Source organism: Hipposideros armiger, unplaced genomic scaffold (assembly GCF_001890085.2).
Source record: "Hipposideros armiger isolate ML-2016 unplaced genomic scaffold, ASM189008v1 scaffold_1002, whole genome shotgun sequence".
Taxonomy (NCBI): Eukaryota; Metazoa; Chordata; class Mammalia; order Chiroptera; family Hipposideridae; genus Hipposideros; species Hipposideros armiger.
The window spans coordinates 474,659-498,239 of record NW_017732352.1 but is presented as its reverse complement, the minus strand read 5'-3'; the positions used below and the strand labels follow the sequence as shown (position 1 = coordinate 498,239).

The 23,581-nt window shown below is 39.3% G+C and overlaps 1 protein-coding gene across 8 annotated transcripts in view; it reads left to right on the top strand.

Moving 5' to 3' along the window:
• The first annotated feature begins 3,120 nt into the window (after positions 1-3,120).
• The window catches only part of WDR89 (WD repeat domain 89), a 37,210-nt gene continuing 16,749 nt past the window's right edge, over positions 3,121-23,581 (top strand). Inside the window, exons 1-2 of one of the 8 annotated variants that reach the window (XM_019631484.1) lie at positions 3,121-3,180; positions 15,094-15,319. The gene's annotated coding sequence lies outside the window, so the exon portion shown is untranslated. Of the gene's footprint in view, positions 3,277-3,341; positions 3,756-15,093; positions 15,320-23,581 lie in introns of those variants that run through there. The other 7 variants (XM_019631482.1, XM_019631481.1, XM_019631483.1 and 4 more) reach the window with 7 other exon arrangements.

Sequence of the window (23,581 nt, the reverse complement as noted above, 5' to 3'; positions counted from 1 at the left end):
TATATATATATATATATATATATATATATATAATTGCAAAAAGTTTATACTGCTATACCATGTATAAAATTTCAAAAACACAAATGGAAAGAAAAATGTTGAGATTGAAAAGTGTATACAAATAGGGGTTATGATTCTCTTCTTGCATCTCAAGAATCATCTTGTATTTATCTCACTTTGAGGTCATTCCTTAAACTATTTCCCAAAAGATGCTGTACAAAGATGATTCCAGGGTTCAGATCTTAAAAGGAAGTAATGATGCCTGTTTCAATTTCTATTTTTAAATTCTCAACAAATAAAATATCTATGTTTTTTCACTTTAAAACAGAATGCTCTGGGAGCTTCCAAAAGAGTGAACACGAAGGACAGTAAATACAGATCAGCCAACTGTGCTCATGATATAGTCTCCCCGTTGATCTATCACTCTGCTAAGCACTGCTAACCACAGCAGCCATCTTGATACCTGCAGTTTTTAATGGTTTTTATTCTTAGCCACATGAATTTAATTTATATCCCAATGGACCATTGATTTAAAATAGGAGGCAACGGGCAAATACCATTACAATGCTAGTTAAGGAAAGCATTGAACTGATAATTCTCCATTTTTTGCCTCAGGGTGATTTTTGTATCCATATATTTCACTTAGTACATCATGTTGTGAGGACCCTGGCCTGGACCCTAGGCCAGACAGACTCACTTTTAAAAAATCATACTTCAGGGCCGGCCGAGTGGCTCAGTTGGTTAAGAGCTCGCTCAAGAGTTTGAGCTCTGAGCAACGGTGGTTCGAGTCCTGGCCCGAGCTGAGCAGCTGCTGAGCTGCCAAGAGGTGGCAGGATGGCTCAGCTAAAAAATAAATAAATAAAAATAAATCAAAAATCAAAAATCATACTTCAGCTAAACTCTAAGCAGAACTTCCCATTAAGACACCAGGGGTTGGTAGTAATAGACAGTAAACACCTAGCTTTACAAGAGATGGGTTACAACAGAAATATTAACAATGTTTTGCAGAAGTAGTTTTGTCACAACTGGCTTGGAACATTTCACAAGAACTAACAGCTCTTTTTGCTTCTTTACACCTGCTTTGCTTCTGCTTTTTGCCCAATACCCCGGAAAGCAAGCCCTATAAAACTTCCACCTGCCAAGACCTTGGGGCCATTCTCCTCTTGCAGAGTGAGGCGGTCGCCAGGCTTGGCTTAATAAAGCCTTTGGAACGAAAAACTCAGTCTCTCAGGTCTTTATTTTATTTTTTTATTTTTTAAGATTTTTACTGGGGAATTGGGGGATGGGAATAGCGTTGGGGAATTGGGGGAAGGGGAACAGACAAGTTGCTGTCATTTTTTTGTTCTTCAGTCTAGTTGTGGAGGACGTTGCGTCACTGTCCCTCATATGTGGGATCCGAACCGGGGCCCTCTGGCATCCCAAGCCAGCTCTTAACCAATGCGCCACTCGGCCGGCCCTCTCAGGTCTTTATTAACGAGCAAGGGCCTAACAATGTAGATTATTCAAAGGAGAAATATAGTGGTGATTACACACAATTAGGCTCTTCATTTATTAAGAATAAAAAGAAGTTATATCGCCCATGTTTCATTTACAAATAACAACCTGAAACCTCTCATCATTTAGAAACAAGACACGAAAAATTATCATTTGAATTTTTAAAACAAAAATGCAATAACTCCAAAAAACAAGCCATAAAAGCAGTTTTCTATTGGCTTTAATCCTGTAAAGTGTACTTAAGTTTTAATCTAGAAATGTAGAACTACTGTTCACAAACCTTGTTTTTTTCTTACACAAAAGTTTGTATTACTTGTTAAATAAGAACAACCTTATGGAAAGAGAAAAGTCCATTCAGGTACAGTTTTTGGTATTTATAGATTGACTTTTACTTTTGCTAAACACAAAAGTGATGAAATATTATTAAATGAACTCAAAGAAGTAAAAGGACTTCATGATTCAATAAAGGCAAGGAAACCCTGCCTTAAACCAACATGACGTTTGGTTTCATAAATGCTGAAAATGGACTTCATAATACAGTCATGAATAATGTACCATGTGTGTACCTGCTGAAACTGTTCATGTTTGGCATTTTCACTACAACACTATTTTCTTGTCAAGACAGCAGCCAGTTCTGGTTCATGTCATATCAACACTTGATTTATGTAAGCAGCGGCTACCCGCGCCAATATAGTATGTACAATTGCTAAATTTAGGGTATTTTTCAAATATTCTCAAATGGACACTAATATGAAAATCAAAGAACATTTTGTTATCACAGAAAAAAATTACAAACCAAAAATGTTACGATCCACCCTATTACTATAATTACGAACACCTAGCAGAGTGCCAGGCACCGTAGTAAAATGTTTGAAACACTAATGCTTATTTTTTACAAGCATACATTAAGTCTCTCCAGTTTTCCTAAGTGCCCTTTGGTTTTAATGGTGCTGATAAGTGTAAAGCTAAAAAGCACAACGGAACACATCAGAACCACGGTAAACGTCAAGCGGGTGTTAATAAGGCAGAACCAGAGTTCATGGGGCGGAGAGGGAGCTACTACCTTCAAATGGATAACTTTTTCAACCAATGGCACAGCCACACCAAAGAGGGAGTAAAGGACTGGCTCCTTTGAGTCCCAACACTGAAGTCCTACTTAGAAGTTCTGAACGTATGTGGGTGTTTCAGGGTCCATTTCTAACTATTAAGTATTTTTTACTTGCAGTAGAACCTTCCTCGTTACCAAAACAATTCTCTACCCGAGATTGGCTCAGTGGAAGTTCCAGCGTCTAAACGCAGCAAGGAACTCACGTTGCCCAATGTCAACGGAAGGACCCAATCGTCGGAGGAAGAGGCGGAACTCACTTTATTCTTGTCCTTTATTGGCCACGCAGCCAGGAGGCTCAACCCTAGATCACAACCAATGAGTCGTTGAAACTTCCGTTAACGTAACGTAAGGGACGGTGGTGTACGGACACAGACGCAGACATCCTGTTTTCATCCAACCCGAAGAGAGGCCAGCTCCCGGCAATTCCTCGTCCCTCTCCGCCCCGCCTCTTTCACTTCCTCTGGGCTATGACCCGCCTCTCTGTTACTGACCAATCCTCTTCATTTTCCTTTGCGCGTTTACCCAATCAGAGGGGTAGAGGGTGGAGTTCCGGTCGTCAGCTCTGCGCTGTGTGTGAGGTAGTGTTCTCTCCTGTTCCAGTTATGGGCTTATAACTGAGGTACATTTTGCAAGGCCGGGCTGGGCGAGTCTCTGGGATGGGAAGCCTTCTTGAGGTGAGGCGGCAGTACCGGTTGAGTCTAGAAAACCGGGATCTCTGAGCCTCTAACACGAGGAGTTGAGGGGAACAGGGAGGAGCCGGGAGGAGGAACCACGTGTTGGGACTTCTGGTGGTTTAGTCTGAGTCGCTGTCAAACTCCTGCAGTCCTTACCGCGAGGGCCTCCCGCGGATTAGGTTGGTGGCGCCACCGCCGCCCCTAGCCCTTCCTGTGGGTCATTCTTCCTGAAAAGCGTAGCGCCCTTCGCCAAGTGTTCAAGGAAGAGTAGCCAGGTCCTAGTTTTCCCCTGCCCCTCACTCCGTCCTTTCGCATTCTTTCCTACCCAACTTCTGAGTTTGTTAATTTTCGAGGTCGGAAAGCAAACTTTCCTTTGGGAAAAGACGTCATGTGATATATAGTACGAACTACGAGACCAGATATTACGTTAAGCATTTCACGTGTGTTATCTCATTTAATCCACATAGCAATCTAAAGAGGTAGGTACTGTTACTGTTCTCATTTTCCCGCGAAGAGTCCTTTTGAATTAATAAGTCCACGTGTTCTCTTAAGCTTGCCTTTGACAAATTAAGTGTGGCATTCGTTTTCCATGGACGTAAACTATAAATGTGATATTCCTTGTTAAATGTTGCTAACTTCAAGATAACTTAGACAGTAATACAACATACTTAAAACCAAGATTGATTGTTATTATCGAGGTAAAATGAGCTAGTAGAAAGACATCGGAGTAGGAGCCATTTACCAACCTTTGACTGGGGAAGTCACTCTCTCAGCCTCAGCTTCTTCAAGTGGAGAATTGAAATCATTACTAACTTTGTCAGTTTCCGAGAGCTGTGAGGATCGAATGAGATAATGGATTTAAAATACAAATTACTGATGTTAACTATGACTGTTTCTGCTTTTCAAATTCTTTCTTTGGAGGCTAGACTATCAATTGAGCCTAGTGCAAAGAATATAGGTAACAGGCGTCCTAGTACCACTTAAGCCTATGTGTCCTACTTACCTGGGGTTCAGGACAGTATTCCTTTAAGTGCACAAGTCTTGCTTGTCTGGTTATATTCATAACTTAGGCTGCTGTAAATGGCATAAAGCAAAAGTAGATCAGCCCACATGCTTTTGTGAGTTCTTTTACCTTGTATTGTTATCCATGCAGTTTTTTGTGTTTTTTTTTTAAAGATTTTATTGGGGAATCGGGGAAGGGGAACAGACAAGTTGCTGTCCTTTTGCTCTTCAGTCTAGTTGTGGAGGACGTCGCTTCACTGGCCCATGTTGGTATTGTGATCATTGCTCTCTTCCCGGCTGAGGCAGATCAGTTGCCGGCCATTGGACGGCCACTCACGGCGGCTCACAGCGGCTCACAGCAGTCCACTGCCACAGGGGCTGCAGCCTACACCATCTGCCACTCACTGCAGCCCAGCTCCAGGTTGAGCTGTTGTTCACCATCTTAGCTGTAGAGGGCACAGCGTCACTGGCCCTAATGTGGGATCTGAACTGGTGGCCCTGCTGCTCAGAGCTTGTGCTCCCAAGCCAACTCTTAACCAACTGCACCACTCGGCTGGCCCCATGCAGTTTTTAAGTTGTATCTTTGTTTTAACCTAAAATCATGACATTTTTCCTTGCAACTTCTATCAGTTACAAATAAGACTGAAGATAATGCTTATTTTCCTTTTCCCTATGATGCTGTCCCATGAGTTCTACATATTTAAGATTTTTCCATTTACTTGATAGCAAAGACCATAATTGAAAACAAGAGAATTTCTATATTTTTGGAGTGTTATTCATATTAATTTAGTTCAATATTTTAGGACCAGTTGTGTGCAGATCAGTGCTAAGCTGTTGAGAGGGTGTGCAACTGACCCCTGAGTAACACAGATTTGAACTGTGCCGGTCTACTTATAGGTGACTTTTTTCAATAAATACTGTTTACGATCTGCTTTAAAAATTTTTTTTTGTTAAGGAACTATCTTTTTCTAGGACACATCCGCTCCAAGTCAAGTAGTTGTTTCAATCTAGTTGTGGAGGGCGCAGCTTCAGTGGCCCATGCAGGGATCGCACCGGCAACCTTGATGTTATGAGCACTGTGCTCTAACGAACTGAGCCAACTGGCCGCCCACGATCTGCTTCTTATAATAGCCAGTTTTCTATAGTCATAAGTATGTGTTCTCCAGTTTAAGAAGCATCATCTCAGATGGTGGGGATTCATTATAAGGAAGCCATGTAAGCAACCAGATAAAGACTCTGNAGCACTGTTCCCATCCCAATTCCCCAATAAAAATCTTTAAAAAAAAAAAAAAAAGAAAGGGCTTTGTGAGTAGAACTGAGGTTTCCCAGAAGAAATTTCCTTCTGCCTGTGGACTGAAACTTCAGCTCATGCCTGAGAGTTCCAGCTTGCCTGTTCTGACAGCCTGCTACACAGATTTCAGGCTTGACCCCTAGCCAGTCCCCACAATTTGGTAAATCAATTCCTTGCAAAAAATTCCTTAATATGTATCTCCCATTGGTTCTATTTCTCTGGTTGAGCTCTGATACAGTGACTGAGCATGAGTATTTCCAAGTAGTAGTATGTTATATGTTAATTTGGACTTTATATTTTAATAACAGCAAATACAAGTATTTTTGTGTATATAGGAGTGTGTGTGTGTGTGTGTGTGTGTGTGTGTACATATATGTGTTCTCTTTTTTACTAGACCTGACCTTGGGCTCCCATGTCTTTCCTTGTAGTGTCCAGTTCTAGCAAGAATCCTGCTAAGTCAGTTTAACCAGAATCCCTCTCCCTTGATATCTGATTGGATTCCTTATCCTACATTATCCCCTAGGTGATGTCTTATTACCCTAGACTACTTTACGAATCCTGTTGTATTCAAAGTTGAGCCCAATTTCTCACCCCTATTAAGAACCCAGTTCTGGCCAAGTGGTGTGCTGATTAGGAGTTGGCTTGGGATGCCAGCTCTGAGCAGCAGGGCCCTGGTTCGGATCCCACATGAGGGCCAGTGATGCTGCGCCCTCTACAGCTAAGATGGAGAACAGCTCATCTGAAGCTGGGCTGCTGTGAGTCGCAGGCGATGGCGTAGGCTGCAGTGAAGCTGCAGTGAGCTGCCGTGAGCTCCATGAGTGGCCGTCCAATGGCCGGCAAGTGACTACCTCACCCGGGAAGAGCACAATGGTAACACCAACATGGGCCAGTGAAGCGACGTCCTCCACAATTAGCCTGAAGAACCAAAGGACAGCAACTTGTCTGTTCCCCTTCCCTGACTCCCCAATGCTGTTCCCTCCCTCAACTACCCAATTAAAAGAAAACCACCACCATGGCCCCCTTGAATAAAGTCTGATTTACTGTCTTTAACAAGTGTCAGGAATAATTTTTCTTTAACACCTCCAAGGTTTTTTGATTACATACTTCTCAATACATTTTTTTTACCACTCATTCAAATTTATATATATATATATATANTTTTTTGTCATATCTTCAGAAGAAGATAACCTTCTGTTGCCCACTCCTGTCTGGCTGGAATTCATAATTCTCAGGAAACAGGATCTGATCAGTTGGGTTTGTTACCATCCAATCATTGGAATAAGATAATGTCTGAAGAAAACAGCTCTAAGTAGGCATTCGGTGTATAATAACTATTTAGTAAAGGTCTCTGCTTTTTGCATGGAGTTAGAAAAGGAAAGGGCAAGGAGAAGTACATGTGGGACATTTCTATGGCTCAGGCCTACATTACTTTTTCTCACATTTCTTTGGCTAGAGCTCTGTCACCCCTCACTAGTCTAGTTATGTGCTTAGCTGATGATCTGGTTAGTTAGCAATCTGCTGTAATAGGCAATACCTCTAGCCAGCTTCTTAAGGCTTATCTTCAGCCCTTAGTTTCCAGCTTTTAGTTTCTTCATCCTCTGAACTCTCCATTGGCATCCAAATGCCTCTCTAGATAACCCTGTTGGACAAAGTCCTTTTTAAGCTGTCTCCATACCTGTGCTATCGTCAGATCCACAGGGAAATGCCTCACATCCCTTGCCCTGACAGAGTGTGTGTATACAGGCCAAAAACAGTACAATGCAGCCATTTTTCTTTGTTTTATTTGAACAGGTAGCCAACCACAGTCTCTTAGGCTTTTCTAGTCATGAATCCTGTATCAACACTACAGGGGACCAGTTTAAGGGCTCTGTGTTTGAGCTACTCATGCATGGTAAAGTGGGAACAAGGAAAACAATTCCACAATATTTTTCCACAAATAACTTCTTCCAAAGAAATTCTTTTTTCAGCCTCTTCACTTTGGTGCTTTTATTCCCTCAAAATGGGTGTCAAACTAATGATTGAAACTAGTTTTAGGCCATCTTTGCAAGCCCAATATGTGCAGTCTACCACCTAGCTTTGGGATGTGAGGGTATAGTATGCAGTTTATATGCTGCAAAGTTTTTATTTTTGTGCACTTATAGTTTATTGGACTATTTTGGAAGATTAATTATATAACTGATAAAAAAATTTCTCCCAGTAGTCTATTAAATTATTTCACTTATTTGTTAAATGTTCCCATTTGGTTCACCAGTCCTCTCTAGTCCTTGGTTTGGTAGTAATCTAGGTGAAATAAATATAGAGGAATGACATTTTAAAAAAACTATCTTTGAAGCTGATAATTTTGGGGAAGCTAGCATTTCTCAGTGACTAAAATGTTTCTTAGGTTTCCCCATCATGATGCAGAATCATTTGATCTTATAAGTTGCCTTATTTGGTTTAGAATAAACTTCAGTGATTGAGATGAATCTTGTTAGAAGTGATTTTTTTTTTTAAGCCTTGAAAAATGGTGCTATTGTAGGGTCACGTTATTTCACAGTTTAGCACTTAAAATTGGATTCTCTTTGCTTTAGTAAATGCAGGTTTTTCTTGGGTTCCTCTGATTTAACTGGTTCATTTTAGCTGGATAAATTGTATATAATACAATAAAGAGATTTTTAGCAAAACTTAAAAAAATTTTTTAAGATCATAAAACTTTGTGTTCTACTGTATTTTCCAAATTTCCTGGTCTAAGCATTAATCTTTATGACACAGCTTGAAAAGTATAAAGCGTAAAACTGTTGGCAACATGATAGAAGGAGCACTTGGAATCACAGGATGGAGCTATCTAGATGATGCAAAATATTTAACTTTGCTGAGTTTTGCTTTACTTATTTGTAAAATAAGAATAATAGTACATGTCCTACTTAACTCTCATAGTTGTGAGAATCAGATGAAATGACAAATATTGTAATCTTTTGCAAAATGTGATTCTTTTATAAACACAAAATAAAAGGTTACATTAAATATCTATTGTATCTTAAAAGCTTTCAAATTTCACATTCTGTTGTGGACTCCACTAGTTATGTGGGTTTTTGTTTGTTTGTTTTAAGTTTACCACAGTTGTTGCCTCTTCATAAGTTGACTGAACCAAAAAATGAAAATCTTGTCTATCAAGTCTTTGAAGTTAATATTAGTGTTAAGTAATATTAGTGTCAAAATTTCATTTTGCTTTACAATACAATTTTATAGGACAATTAAAAGAAACCTCCTCTTCCAAAGACTAATAAGCTTGTTGTGCCACTGTAATGAAAACAGTTTTCCTGATAATTTAGATTAGTCTCTTTATCATGTCAGTTAAGATACTTCTTTTACACGTTCCTTAGTGTTAGTATGTATACTGACGTGACAGCTGTTTCTGTTCTCTTTGTGAACATTCATCCTGATCTTTATTACTTCTTACTAGCTTTTAAAAGGATTTCACCATTCCTTGAATTATCATAGAGCTAATGATTAGGGGCACAAATTCTTAAATCAAACTGCCTGAATTGAGTACAGGCTCCAATTACTTAAGCTCTGTGATCTTGAGCTGTTTACATGTAACCATTCTGTGCTTCAATTTCCCATCTGTGAAATGGGATAATTATAAGTACTATAGGATGTTATAAGAATTTTGTGAAGTATTAAAACAGTGCCTGACAAACACTGTTAAATAAATTCCTTCCTCATTGATTTTATTCTATATCATGAAGTATGTATATATATATATATATATATATGTGTGTGTGTGTGTGTGTGTATATATGTGTGTGTGTATATATATATATGTATATATATATATATATATATTTTTTTTTTTAGCTGAGCTATCCTGCATGAAGTATTAATGTGAAATAATGGCTAGAAGAGAAAAAGCTCTAGGTGATAGCTTATATTTTAAGTTTATTGCATCTTATAGCCGATATTATTTTAAATCTTATCTTTAAGACTGTAAATACTTGGCGCAGGAACCAAAATTTGCACTGGACTTCACATCATTGATATTGCCATCATCTTAAAAGAAAAATCTTTCGGGCCGGCCGAGTGGCTCAGTTGGTTAAGAGCTCGCTCAAGAGTTTGAGCTCTGAGCAACAGCAGTTCGAGTCCCGGCTCAAGCTGAGCAGCCGCTGAGCTGCCAACAGGTAGCAGGATGGCTCAGGTTAAGAAAAAAAAATAAAAATCTTTCATAGTATTAAGACGTTCCACATATATATGTTTTAAATATTTCAACTGTGTGCTGCTTATTGTTTGATTAATGATTCATTTCAGTTAATGCAAATAAGAATTATAGTAGCACCACTTTACATTTGAATGGCCACTTTAAAATGCTTTGTAAAATATGTCCTTTATATCATTTGAGAGTCACTGTAAGAAAGCATTTAAGAATGTGCGTTCTTGAGTCATATTTGAATTCCAGTCCCCACTATGCATTTGTGAGTCGAGTGACCTTTGGCAAATCATCTGCTTTTTCTAAGCCTCACTTTCCTAATTATAAAATGGGGGATGTAAATGTACCTACTTTATAGGGCTGTCCAAAAGGTTAAGTGTGATAAAATGCATATAAAGCACTTAGAACAGTTCCTGGCATATAGCAAGTATTCAGTTTATCTTAGTTACTGTTATATCATTGGTGCACACATAAGAACCAGTAATTATTGTAGAACAAGTGGAAATACGAGGAAACCAAGATTCAAATCGGATCTGTGATTTACTGAAGGTCACATGCAAAAAAAAAAAAAAGTAATCTTCCCTCACTTCTAGTGCAGATCTTTTCCTTTAAAAACACTGCCTCCTTTTCTACAATAACACCTCTTTAGCTTGCTGTATTGAGTAGGTCCAGCCCAGACACTGGTTCCTTCATTTCCCATTGTGTTTCCAGTTCTTGGCTGTGTGTTAGAGCACACATTTCTGTCTTGGTTCCGATTCTGTCAAAGCCCTTGCCTTTCTTTCTTCATGAATCCTTCCTTTAGCCCTGTGTTACTCAGACCTAAAGCTGAGTAACCACGGGCATCTCTTTTCAAGAAAGACTGGATATTAAAGCTAAATTTTTATACTGGTTAGTTTTTTTTTAAGTTCTGATTTCTTTAGCCATATCATAAATTTGTATTTAATGTAGCACAGAAAAAAAATGTTTTTATGAAGCTATTTTATTCTCTCCAAACTTTTACCTTTTTTTCCTGAGATTGTAAAATCAAATTGAAGTTTTTCTTAGGAAATGGGAAAGGAGTTTGTGAGTCACACAAATCCCCTGAGCCATTCTAAAAATAGGAGGAATACAATTTATGAATCATTGGGTTATTTTTGAAAATCTTGAATGATTAAAATGTAGAAGTATCTTTTTTGGCATCAAAAACATGTTTGTATCGTATAAGCAAAGCACATAGTATTTACTTCATTACTTGCAGTAAATTATTTGCAGGAAATTTGAGATAATTTGGTTCTCTAAGGTATTTTCTGAAAGAAGGGCATTTTGAACATATTGTTTAATTCTGGAATTTGGGTGTATGTATAGGACTGGCTATTAAATTACATTTGAACCAGCAGGTGTTTATTGAATGCTTTCTGCATATAGGGTTCTGTGTAAGATGGTAAGGTGATGTTCCCAAATCCTAACCCTTTCCTTAGCTTCCTCAGTTATGCCTTCAGGGTGCTATCTATGACTTAGGAGTTTGGAGTAAATTAACCTTGTCAAAGCTGTGGTTATGGATATTGCATCAATGTTGTTATTAATTGAATTATTTCTTATGTAGGAACTTTGCTTTCTCCAGAAAAGGGATAGCTGCTTCTAAGGCTTCGGTGGGAGTGTGTGTGTGTGTGTGTGTGTGTGTGTGTGTCTGTCTTCCTGTCTTTGACATTGTTTTCCATATATGTGTAGTTTCTTATCTTTGCCCTTTTGTCTTCCTCTGTTGAGTTTATTTTGGATGTGTTTGTATTTTTACACTCCTCTCACTGGAAGTACAATTTTGTGAGGTAGGTTGGTAGTGGATTGATATTAGAGAATTAGTGAACATGGTTCCTATCCTTAAGAAGTTTATACAGTGGGGAGAAACAAATATAAATATGTAAAACATAACTAGAGATAACTAACATTTTAATATACATATTTAGTATATGATTGTTGCTGTATGAATAACACAATATTTTGGCATTCAGAGGAAGTAGAAACTTACTTTAGGCTGGGTTAAGAAAGATTTTGTAGTGCTAGTAGCATTAGAGCTAGATCTTGAAGCATGGGTAGGATCTAGATAACTCAAGAAAACGATGTAGGATTCTTGGAGAGAATAGCAACCCTTTTTGCAGTTTTATTGTGGGAAAAATAATTTTACCCATTAAAATATTGATAAGCCTGAGGTTGCTATAAAATAGTGTGTAATTCACATATTCAAATATCTGTAGCCCATATACAACAGAATGTATATGATACTTTATAAAACGTAAGCATTTTGTTTTTGTACTTAAGAACTATTACTATTTGTGAAATCATATATTTGCTTTTATTTTTCATTTAGTGTCACGCTGAATGTCTGTTTTTTTACAACAATGAAATTAGTTTCTAATAACAAAACTCTTTAATATGATGTTTCTCATGTGGGAAGTAAGATTTTGTCCTGTTCTTGTCATCTTTGCCCAGGAATCAGATGTTAAATCAAGTATTTTCTGTCCTGCTCTGTGTCAGGCATGTAGGAGGTTAGTATAGTTGCAGATGAGAGGTAATGAAAAACCAAAGGAGAATAATGGCAGGGCTAACAGTGAGGAGATAGATGTGAAGGGTGATATTCAAGGTAGCATTTATTAGCTTAGTTGAATCTTGTCTTTGTCTCCCTTTAAACAAAGACGATTCTGAAATTTTGAGGCTAGATGACTGAGAAGATTGTGTAGTTAAAAGAGATGAAGAATTTGAGTTTTATTTTGGGTATATTTAATTTGAAGTTTTGGCAGCATGTTCAGAGGTAGGGGTCTGGGCAGACATTAGAAATATGGGATTGGAATATTGGAGAAAGATCAGGGTTGAGGATAAAATCTAGGAGTTCACATAGAGATAATAATTTGTTGCCAGGGGAAGAGAGGAAAAGAACAACTAAGAAAAATTCAGTTCCATTTCAATTATCATGGTTAATAGCAGAAATTTAAATAATTCCTAAGTTAAGCATCTTTCTGTTTGTAGTTAAGTCTGATTTTTTTGCCATTCTCTAATTTTTGGACCTGTTGCTAGATGGCAGTAGTAAACAATGCCAAGGGCAAGTCAGGCAATTTTTTAAAGACAGTGTGATCTAAGCTAAGCATTTTCATATGTTTAGTAAACTAACAATTGACAGTATATTATTTCCAGTCGTTTTTGTCCTTCACATCAGATCTGTAAAGTAAGTGTGAAAATTTCTTCCTCTTAATATCCGGCTTTTGCATGATAGTTCAAGAGTTATGCCTTTTGTTGGTTATTTCTCTGATATCAGGATCTTTCACTATGTTCAGAAGAGAGGAAATGAGTTTAGAACTTAACTAGATTTTGATCTTCCCAGGATATGGCACAAAGTGGTTAAGAGAACTTGTCTGTCCTACTGTATCTTTACATGAGTATAAAGCTGTAAATATTTATTTTTAAGAGTTTTACCACTGTTTTGATTTCTATTTCAGCAGATCCCTTTTGGATATTCACCTAATTTGGAATATTAAATAGTAACTCTACTTTAAAATGTAAAAAAAAAGTATCTTTAACTATCAATTTATAAATATTTATAAAATATTGCCTTATTTATATGAGAGAGATGTTGACATGATTATAAGCTATCTAGTGTCAGGAAGCCTCATTCTGCCTTAATCTTATTTCAATCATTGGTTAACAGCAGAAATTTAAAGAATTAATAATATGTTAAAGCCTCTTTCTGTTTGGTGACATTTTGGGGGAACATTTCATTCTGTGAATTCACCTTGGAAGTATCTAGTCCACTATATCTATATCTATATATCTATATCTGTTATAATTAACAGCATGGGATATATATATATATATTGGGATATATATCATATATTAGAATTTATATCTCATAGTTTATTCTATAGGTTTATCATTTGACACTATTGTAGTCATTCTGTGCATTTAACGTGAATTAATTTATTCCTTGTAATAAACCTGTGGGGTTGGAACTTTTATCCCCTCTTTAAAGAATAAGAAGCTGAAATGCATAGCTAATGAAGCCAGGAATTGAACCCTAACAGTCTGGCCATATACCCATTTTCTTAACTAGCATGCAATACCTATTAAGCTTCAGTTTTCACATCTAAAAAGCAATAATAAAAAGACCATCTTTTAGGGTTATCGGTAGGGTTAAATGAAACCATGCATGTAAAGAGACTGGTATAGGAACCTAGATATTAACAGTCAGTTAATATAGCTGTTTTGGGCCACTATTTTGGTTTTCTTCCAATTCTTTTTTGGGGGGGGGCGGTCTACTTGATAGTCTTTTATTGCTCCTCTGCTCATTCCTTAAACATGGTATTCTAGAGGTTTGTTTTTTTTAAGATTTTATTGGGGAATTGGGGAAGAGGAACAGACAAGTTGCTGTCCTTTTGTTCTTCAGTCTAGTTGTGGAGGACGTTGCTTCACTGGCCCATGTTGGTACCATAATTGCGCTCTTCCCGAGTGAGGCAGTCACTCGCCGGCCATTGGGCACCATTCACGGCAGCTCACGAAAGCTCACGCCCACTGCTGGCCAGCCCCACTGCAGCCTACGTTGTTGCCAACAACTCACAGCAGCCTAGCTCCTGGTCGAGCTGTTGTTCAACATCTTAGCTGTAGAGGGCGCAGTGTCACTGACCCTCATGTGGGATCCGAACCAGGGCCTGCTGCTCAGAGCTGGCATCCCAAGCCAACTCCTAACCAACACGTCACTAGGCCGGCCCTAGGGTTTCATTCTTGACCTGCCGTTTTATATCATTCTGTATAATTCCCCTTCAGGAGACTTGTCCACTTTCCTAGTTTTTAACTACTGTCCAACTCCTATAGTCTATAGACCCAATCACATACTTTCCGCTCTGAGTTGTAGACTAATGTATCCAAGTGTCTGTTGTACATCCTCCTTTGGTTCACTCACACATTCTTCAGACTTGTTATGGATAAAACTGTGCAAGAATTTTAATCTAAAATGGAACTGAAGGTATGAAGTGGAGAATCTTATGCATGCGCCCTCAGAAAAACAAAACTTAAAGACTGAAAGATTGATTTCCTGTATATGTCTGATTAACAGAAGATTGAAGCCTATCATCTGACCAATAAGTATTTGCTAAGAATCTCTCTCCATCTTTGAACCAGTGAACTCGCTAAATGGACCCTAACTGGACTTTCCCCTTTTGTACTCCTTGCCTATGAAAGCAACCTGACCTACACCTTCAACAGACTTGCCCTGTAGTTCTCTGCAGTTTGCATGTCCAGAATTGCAATTCCTGTGCTATTCTTGAATAAACTCAATTTCTGCTAATTGAAGCTTGACTCAGTTTACCGATTTTGTTTTTAGGTCGACATTACATTGCATCAGAGGTGGGATCTGAAAGAGCTGATCACCAAGAAATGACAACCTTTGGAATTGAGTGAAGTACCCACACTTGAGTCCTTTGTGCTCTTAGCTTCCACGAGTCACTGTAACTTTTGGTTTGGTAAGCCTCTTCTCAGAGCTCGGGCTCCCTCCTTTTGGCCAAGGTCTCTGATGTTATTCTGGTTGTGTATAGGGACAAATTGTCCTGGTGAGTACTCTTTTGTTTCTGATAATGGGGCCTCAGTCATCCAAATGTCCTAAGGGTGGCCCCCCTTAGAGAACCCTGGCCAATTTTTTGGTTTGTTTGTTTTTTGGGTTTTTTTTGGAGAATTGAGGAAGGGGAACAGTGTTGGGTAATTGGGGGAGGGGAGCAGCCAAGTTGTTGTCCTTCAGTTGTGCCCTTCAGTTGTGGAGGGCACAACTAACTCGGCTCCAAGTCCAATCGCCATCTGGCCGCCTTTTGGCAGCTCAGCTCAAGGGGCTATGTTCAATCTTAGTTGTGGGTGGGTGTAGCCCACCATCCCATGCAGGAGTCCAGCTGGCAACCTTGTTATTAGGAGCATGTGCTCTCACCAGCTGAGCCATCCTGCCACCTGTTGGCAGCTCAGCTCGGCCACAGCTCACTGGCTCATGTGGGACTCGAACCGACGACCCTGTTGCTCAGAGCTCGCACTCTTAACCAACTGAGCCACTCGGCCGGCTCCTGGCTAGTTTTATGTTCAAAAATTATGTCTCTCCTTCCTCATGCGCATTTTTAACTAAATGGACCAATCTTACTAAGGATAACTTAGAACTCCAGTGGCCATTATGGAGACCTTTGATGGGCCCCTAACTTGTTTTTCCCTGAACTAAATTAGAAGACTGGCTACAAAATTAAACACTTTGAATGGGATTTTAATTGGTATGTGGAGGCTTCTAAACATGTTCTAGATTCTAAATTGCCTCCTTAGAAAATACCCTTTCCAAATTGACTGAAGCAAATAAACAACTAAGTATGGATAAAAACAAAGCCACAGGCCTCTTCCTTGGTGCTAACCAAGGTCCCTGCTAATCCCACTTCCCCACCTCTCTATATCTCTCTTTGGCTCTTTCTAACCTCTCCCTATCTGAAGTTCCTTTCTTTCCTATTACTGGAACCTCACCAACCAAGCCAATTAAAATCTTCCCTTTCAGAATGAGACCTGAATATCCTACTAGATCACTCTAGATTTCTTATGCCTCATTAAACAAAGGCTGAACTTAGGGCTATAATTAAGAATTTTCCCAAGGTAACTGAGGATCCCCATAGATTTGCTGAGGAATTCAATATTGTAACACGGATTTACCAACCTGGTGTCTCCAATCTCTGTCAGTTAGTCCACATGCTTGTCAGAGAGGGTCAAGCCCAACACTGGATTAAAACTGATGGTTAGGAAAACCTCAAACAATCACTAGGGTTTAAACTAAACAAACCACCAGCTCTTTCATATGGTCAAGTTTGTGATATAGTCAAAAGGCTACACGAAGCCATCCCTAGAGCCTTCCCCAAACCCATGGACTGGAATAAAATTCAGGCATGCATGCAAAGCCTGCAAAACCTATTCATGACTATTACAGCAGACTCCAAATTGTTTTCAAAGAAAATTCTGGACTCCCTGTAGATGTTGAATCCACCCAGGTAGCTTTTAATTCCGTCTTCATAAATGACCTAAAGGGCTGTTTCCTAACCTTGTCAATCTGGCTAATCAATTAGCTTGCACCCTAGAAGGTGACACCAGAAAAAAGACAGCTAATATTTTGAATCTCTAACGCTAACAGATGGAAACACCAAAACAAATCCATCCTATAGGGCTGTATCATTATTTAAAAAAAACCTGGCCATTGGAACAAGGATTGTGACAAATTGAGATCAGAACAATCACAACTTTCCAAGAACCAACAGCCAAATCCACCCCAATGATGGGACTCTGAGGACACATCGGGACTATTCCCCTTTCTGCAGTTTAATAGACTAGGGCAAACTGCTGTCTCCAGATTGGGGTTGAACTCCTTGCAGTATTGACACAGGAGCTACTTTATCAGTGTTCAACCCCACTACAATTAAATAGTCCCTTCCATGTGGTAATACATAAGTTCAAATAGTGGGGGTATTAAATAAACCACAACATGTCCCTGTTTCTAAGCCATCTTTTTGTCTGGGACCTTTGCACACAAACACCCATTTCCCTCAGTAATTGGCTCCTATACATTTATTAGGATGAGATTTCCTGGTGAAATACAATACTGTCATTTTTTTTCTTTCAAAAGAAGGAAATAGTCCTTGAGTTCAAATCCAACACTCAGGAAAATTCAACCTTTTTGCCTTTACTTGCATTCAACAAACCAAGGAAGTCCAAACTTTGGAATCATCCCCACTTTTAAACCTGGTACCCCCCCCCCAATTTTGGGGCAAAACCCTCAATAGACACAGGCAGAATTCATAGTGCCCCTCTCCCAAGAATAAATCACTATCCTATAAATAAAGAAGTCTTGCAGGGCATAAGGCTTATTTTAGAGGACCATAAAGCCCAAGGACTCACTATCCTTCATACTAGCCCTTGTAATATCCCTGTTTTACCCATTAAAAAGCCCAATGGCCAAGAATGGAGATTTGTCCAAGACCTTAGGACAATAACATTGTAATTCCCCTCCACCCTGTCATCTCTAATCCCAGTGGTGTTGGCATCCATCCCTACTGAAAGCAACTTTTTCACTCTGGTTAACTTAGGCAGTGCATTTTTTTAGTATCCCTGTTGATAGAGATAGTCAATACCTTTTAGCCTTTGCCTGGGAAGGACAACAATATACCTGGACAGACATGCCTCAGGGCTTTACTGAGAGTCCTTCTTCTCACAAATTTTAACATCTGATTTACAAGACATAAAATTCTCTGGAGGCTCTACCTTACTGTAATATGTGGATGATTTACTTCCTTGCTTGCCGTCCCAAGATTCCTCTCACACACACACAAAAAGCAGTATTCACTTGTTGAAAATCTTAGCCATTAAGGGAAACAAGGTCTTTGAAGGAGAAATTACTATTTGTCTAAACTCAGGTTTGATATTCAGAACATTTAATCTCAGGACAGGGATTACACCTAGCGCCTGATCTTCACCTAGCAGCTGGCTCTTCAAGGCATTTTAAACTTTCCAGACCCCAAAACCAAACATCAGTTATGTGGTTTTCTTGGACTAGCTAGTTATTGTTGTAATTGGATTCCAAATTTCTCCGTAATGGCTCATCCCCCACATACCTTAATAAAGAACACCAAACCTGACCCCATTGTTTGGGATGACAAGGTAGCTTGGCCTTTAGGGCGTTGAAGGAAAGCTTAATAAATCCACCTACCCTTGGATACCTAAATTATCAGCTATCTTGTTTCCTTTTTATATTTGAGAAGGAGCTGAATGCCCTTGGAGTACTTAACCAAGACCATGGGGGATATCACTGACCTCTAGGGTACTACACCCAACAGTTAGATCCCGTGGCATTAGGATACCCCCCTTCAAACTAGACCTGCTACTGTTCTTTTAGTATAGGCTACTGATCCCCCTTGACCATCTTTGTGCCTCACCGTGTTGAAGTTCTCTTAAATTTACACCACACTCGACACCTGTCAGCAAGCTGTCTTACCTCCTATGAATTCCTCTTCCTAACTGCCCCTTGTATCACTCGTCTTCACTGTTACAGTCTCGGCTCTGCTACCTTACTCTCTCCGCTACTGATGAAATTCCCCCAGGCTGTCTGACTGTGATGGATCAGCTGTTGAGCCTTTGTGATGACTTACAGGAACACCCCTGGGTGAATGCTGATCTTTCATGGTTGACTGATGGCTGTTATCTAAAAAATGAGAATGGTGAATTTTGTGCCAGATATCAGCTACTTTTAAGGTCATTGAGGCTGCTCCCTTGCTTAGGCCACTTCAGTCCAATGAACTGAATTATATGCCCTCACTTGAGTGTGCATTTTAGCTGAAGGCGAGATAGCCAACATCTGTACTGATAGTCGATATGCCTTTGGAGTGACCTTTGTCTTTGGAATGTTATGGAAGCAGCAGGGTTTCCTTACTTCCGGGGGAGATAAAATTAAGAATGGTTCTTGTATCCCAAATTTGTTGGATGTCAAATTGTTGCCAGCAGCTCTAGCTATCAAAAGTCCCTGGACATTTCAAACCTGGTTCTCTAGGAATGAAAGGAAGACACCTCGCTAATACTTCAGCAAAAAAAAAAGCCGCCCTTATGAGACCCATACGCCAAACCTTTGTTGTGATCCAAAAGGCTATTCCCCCTTGGGAGGACCTAAGGGAACTAACTGGGGAAGTGCAACAGATGGCCTCTGAAAGAGAAAAGCAAAATTGGAAATACAAAGACTAATGGTACCATGAAGAAAAGGGACTCTGGTTTGAACCCAATAATCTGGTTTTGCCAAAACAATGTAAAATTTCCCTTATTAACCACCATACATGAATTAAACCATTTGTCCACTGAGAAAATGGTAACATTTATGAATTAGTATTGGTAGGGAAATATTGGCAAGACCACCAAAAGCACCCATCTTGTTCTACCTGTCCTATATTCAACCTAGGGAAGTCTATCTGCACTGCCTCAGGACATTTCGATTTACCCAGTGGGCCATTTGAGGTCTGCAAGAAGGATTTCAGACAGTTACCCCTATCTCATGGATAGGAATATATTCTAGTAATGGTTTGCATGTTTTCACATTTCCATGGATTTTCATGTAGAAAGGTGACTTCCTCTTTGGTAGCTAAAGTCCTTTTAGAAAAGACTATTGCTATTGGGGACCCCCCCAAACTCATAGTGATTGGGGAACCCATTTTACTGGACAAGTACTTTGTCAATTCTGCAGCATTTCTGCTGTGCTTAATATCCTCAGTCTTTAGAACTGATTGAACATACAAAATGAAATTATCAAGACCCTGTTGGCTAAAATAGTTGAAGCCCTCCAAATACCTTTGCCAAAAGTACTACCACTGGTTCTTCTTAATCTTAGATCTGCACCATTTGGGATTCATAAGCTTTCCACCCTTTGAAGTAATTACAGGACAGCCAATGCATTTAGCCCCTGCTTCCTTTGACCCACAACTAATAAAGGAGGACATACTTCAGTTTTGCAAGGGTCTAATTAATTCTATTGAGAATAACTGGTAGAACAATTTCTACGCAGCATGCTCCTGGGAGGTGAAGATGTCAAACACCACACTTCACAGTCTACAGGCTTTGTCTGTTAGAAAAGACATCTCCATAAACACTCCCTCCAACCTTGTTGGAAGGGCCCCTACTAGGTGTTGCTGACTAATCCCGGTGCTGCAAGCTTGAAGGGGTGGACTCCTGGATTCACATGTCCCATTCAGAAGCCCCAAAACCTGAATGAGCCTGCACCCCAACTGGTGACTTAAAACTAAAAATCTCTAAGGACTAAAGCAGATGATACCAGAAGTAGACAGCTTTCCTAAGATACCCCGACCAAGCCTATGTACCCTCCCACTTTACCCCATTCTATATCACACAACCAAATCATGATGCTTAAAGTTCTGATTGTCCTGTTCCTGGCTTTCTTACCACCCTCTAGTTTAGTTTTAACACATCCCTTTGTTCCCACCTTACAAAAGCTCTCTGATTCCACCCGACTTACTTATTGTTGGGTTTGCACCAGAGCTAATAACACTCATGATGAACCTGAACTGGTAGCCTGGCCATTATCCTTGGAATGATGGTGAAAGCTGTTGGCAGAGATGCAAGATTTTCCTTTGGCACCTTTGAGGCTGTACATATTCTCTCTTCTGGTAAATTGGCACCAGACATTACAGCATTTTCATTTGGTGTCCCCTCCCCCGCAATAAAGGAATACCCCTCACTCAGGTCTGGACTCTTACCCAAAATTTTTGTGTTTCGAAAACATTAATGGGACTGGCGAAACTCTGGGCTACTTCCCACTGAACACTTGTAATTATACACTTCTGTATGACGCAGATTATCATGAGTTCACTCCCTGCTGGAATGAAGAAGACTGCAATGTCCCCTCCCTTAATGTATCTGTATGTGGGGTAATGAAAACTAAAATGGTACCAGGGAATGGCAAGCAGACGTGCTTCCTTTCAATGGTATTTCATGGGGAATTGATCAAAAACCTGGTGAATGGTGGGAACTAAATTCAATTTACCTTCTTCCTGGAGATTCCCCATACCTTTGTCAGAACCTCACCTGCAACAATCAAACTCACCTATTGCTCCAAATATGTAGAGATTTAAGATGTTCTTAGAACCATTCCCACTGTGCTATCATGTGCACTATGTGTAAATGACTATGTTTTTGATCATGAGATCTCTTTTATTCCAGGGGAAAAAAATCTGGGCAAAAGGGCCTACTTATGCCTTATCTTTAGAAAACACTTGTTATTTCTTTCGGTGTGGAACAAACAGACTCCACACTCTCCCTTAAATAGAAGGATGCTATGGAGTTTTTGCTCTCTCCTGATGCTGAAGTCAGGAAAGCCCTCCCTCTCACTGCCAATGTACCCAATCTGGGTTATTCCTCCTACCAACTTAGAAGAGTGCATCAAAGCTGGGATAGGTATAATTTTGGATGGATACCCCCAAATAACCCCATAGATAGAAATGGATTTGGGTGTGCCTTCACCCAAGCCTCTTTTCCTTGGGTTGGAGTAACAGAACTTGAAAGACCAATTCAGAACCTCTCTGTAATCATGGCTACTACCTTTAATGCTTCTGAATATCAACAAACTCAAATAGACAGCTTACTGAATAGTCCTACAAAACCACAGAGCCCTAAACTTCTTCACTGTAAAACAGGGAGGAACCTGTGCCCTCCTTAGGGAAGAATGCTGTTTTACGTTAAACAGATTGGGAAAAGTAATGCAAGAACTAAAAATAATGAAAACAATACCAAACTGTTAACTGAAATAAGCCAAGCCCCAGGGACTTGGGACATTTTCAACCAATTAAATATATGTAGCTAAGGAAACTGGTTGAGTTTATTCCAGCCAGTAGCTATAATTGGACTTCACCCTAGGTATAACTCACTTGTTAAATTTCTACTGTTTTATGTCAACAGGCACATGTCTTCTCCCAGACGTATGTATAAAATGAAGTTCTTTTCCTTTCCAAGGCTTATCCTGAGGCTCAATTGACCATAGAAACCAAACTGACCACCATAGAGGAGCATGACTAAAATTTCTCATTCCTTGATCTTTTTGTTGTTCAAATGAGGCCAAAATCACTTTCCATTTCCCTCCTCCATGAGATAGGATATCTGAGGATGGTTCTTCTCAGCTCTAAAGGACATATAATCCACTTACGACTGATGGCATCTCTGACTAAACAAAATACACAAGCAATAAGGTTGATCAGTGAAAGGTCTTACTCAAAAGGGGGAAACATGAAAGGATTTCAATCTAAAATGGAATAGAAGGTTATGAAATGGAGAATCTCATGCATGTGCCCTTAGAAAAATTAAACTAAAAGACTGAGAGACTGATGTCCCTCGCATGCCTGATTTACAGATCAAAACTTATCTTCTGACCAGTGAGCATCCACCAAGAATCTCTCCCCATCTTTGAGCCAGTGAACTTGCTGTATGGCTCCTAACTGGACTTCCCCCTTTTGTCCTCTTTGCCTGTTAAAGCCACCTGACCTAAACCTTCAACAAACTCTTGTAGTTCACTGCAGCTTACGTGTCCCGAATTGCAATTCCTCTGCTGTTCCTTACTAAACTTGATTTCTGGTTACTCGAGCTCACCTCACTTGACCTCTTTTCATTTTTCTTAACTGATTTTCAAAAAGCAGAAGTTTTCAATTTTAAATAAAAATTTTCTTCTCTGGTTTGTGCTTTTTTTGTGTTTTAAGAAATCTTCACCTAACCCTAAGTCATAGGTTCCCTATGTTTTTTCCAGAAGTTTTGTAGTTCTTGTTCTCACATTTAAGTCGATGATCAATTTTGAGTGAATTAACGTTCCTTGTTCTGACTTCTCCTTTGTCTGACATTAATAAGCCACTGTGGATTTCTTTTTACTAGTGTTTATACGGTATATCTTTTTTTTTAATCCATTTACTTTTAACCTACGTTATATTTAAAATAGGTTTCTTTTATGCAACTTGTAGTTGGGTGTTGCCTCTCTTCTTCCCCCCAACCTGAGAATTTCTGCCCTTCATTTGAGGTGCTCAAACCATTTATATTTAGTGTAATTATTGACATGGTTGGATTTAAATCTACCATCTTCGTAGTTGTTTCTAACTTGTTTTCTATTTTTTTTTAAATTTATTTATTTATTGTTAGTTTCAGGTGTACAGAACAATGCAATAGTTACCCTTTTCACCCTCACAAAGTAACAACCCTACCTAGGGCATTTTTCTCAGAAATAGAAAATATAATCCAAAAATTTATATGGAACCAAAAAAGACCACGAATAGCCACGG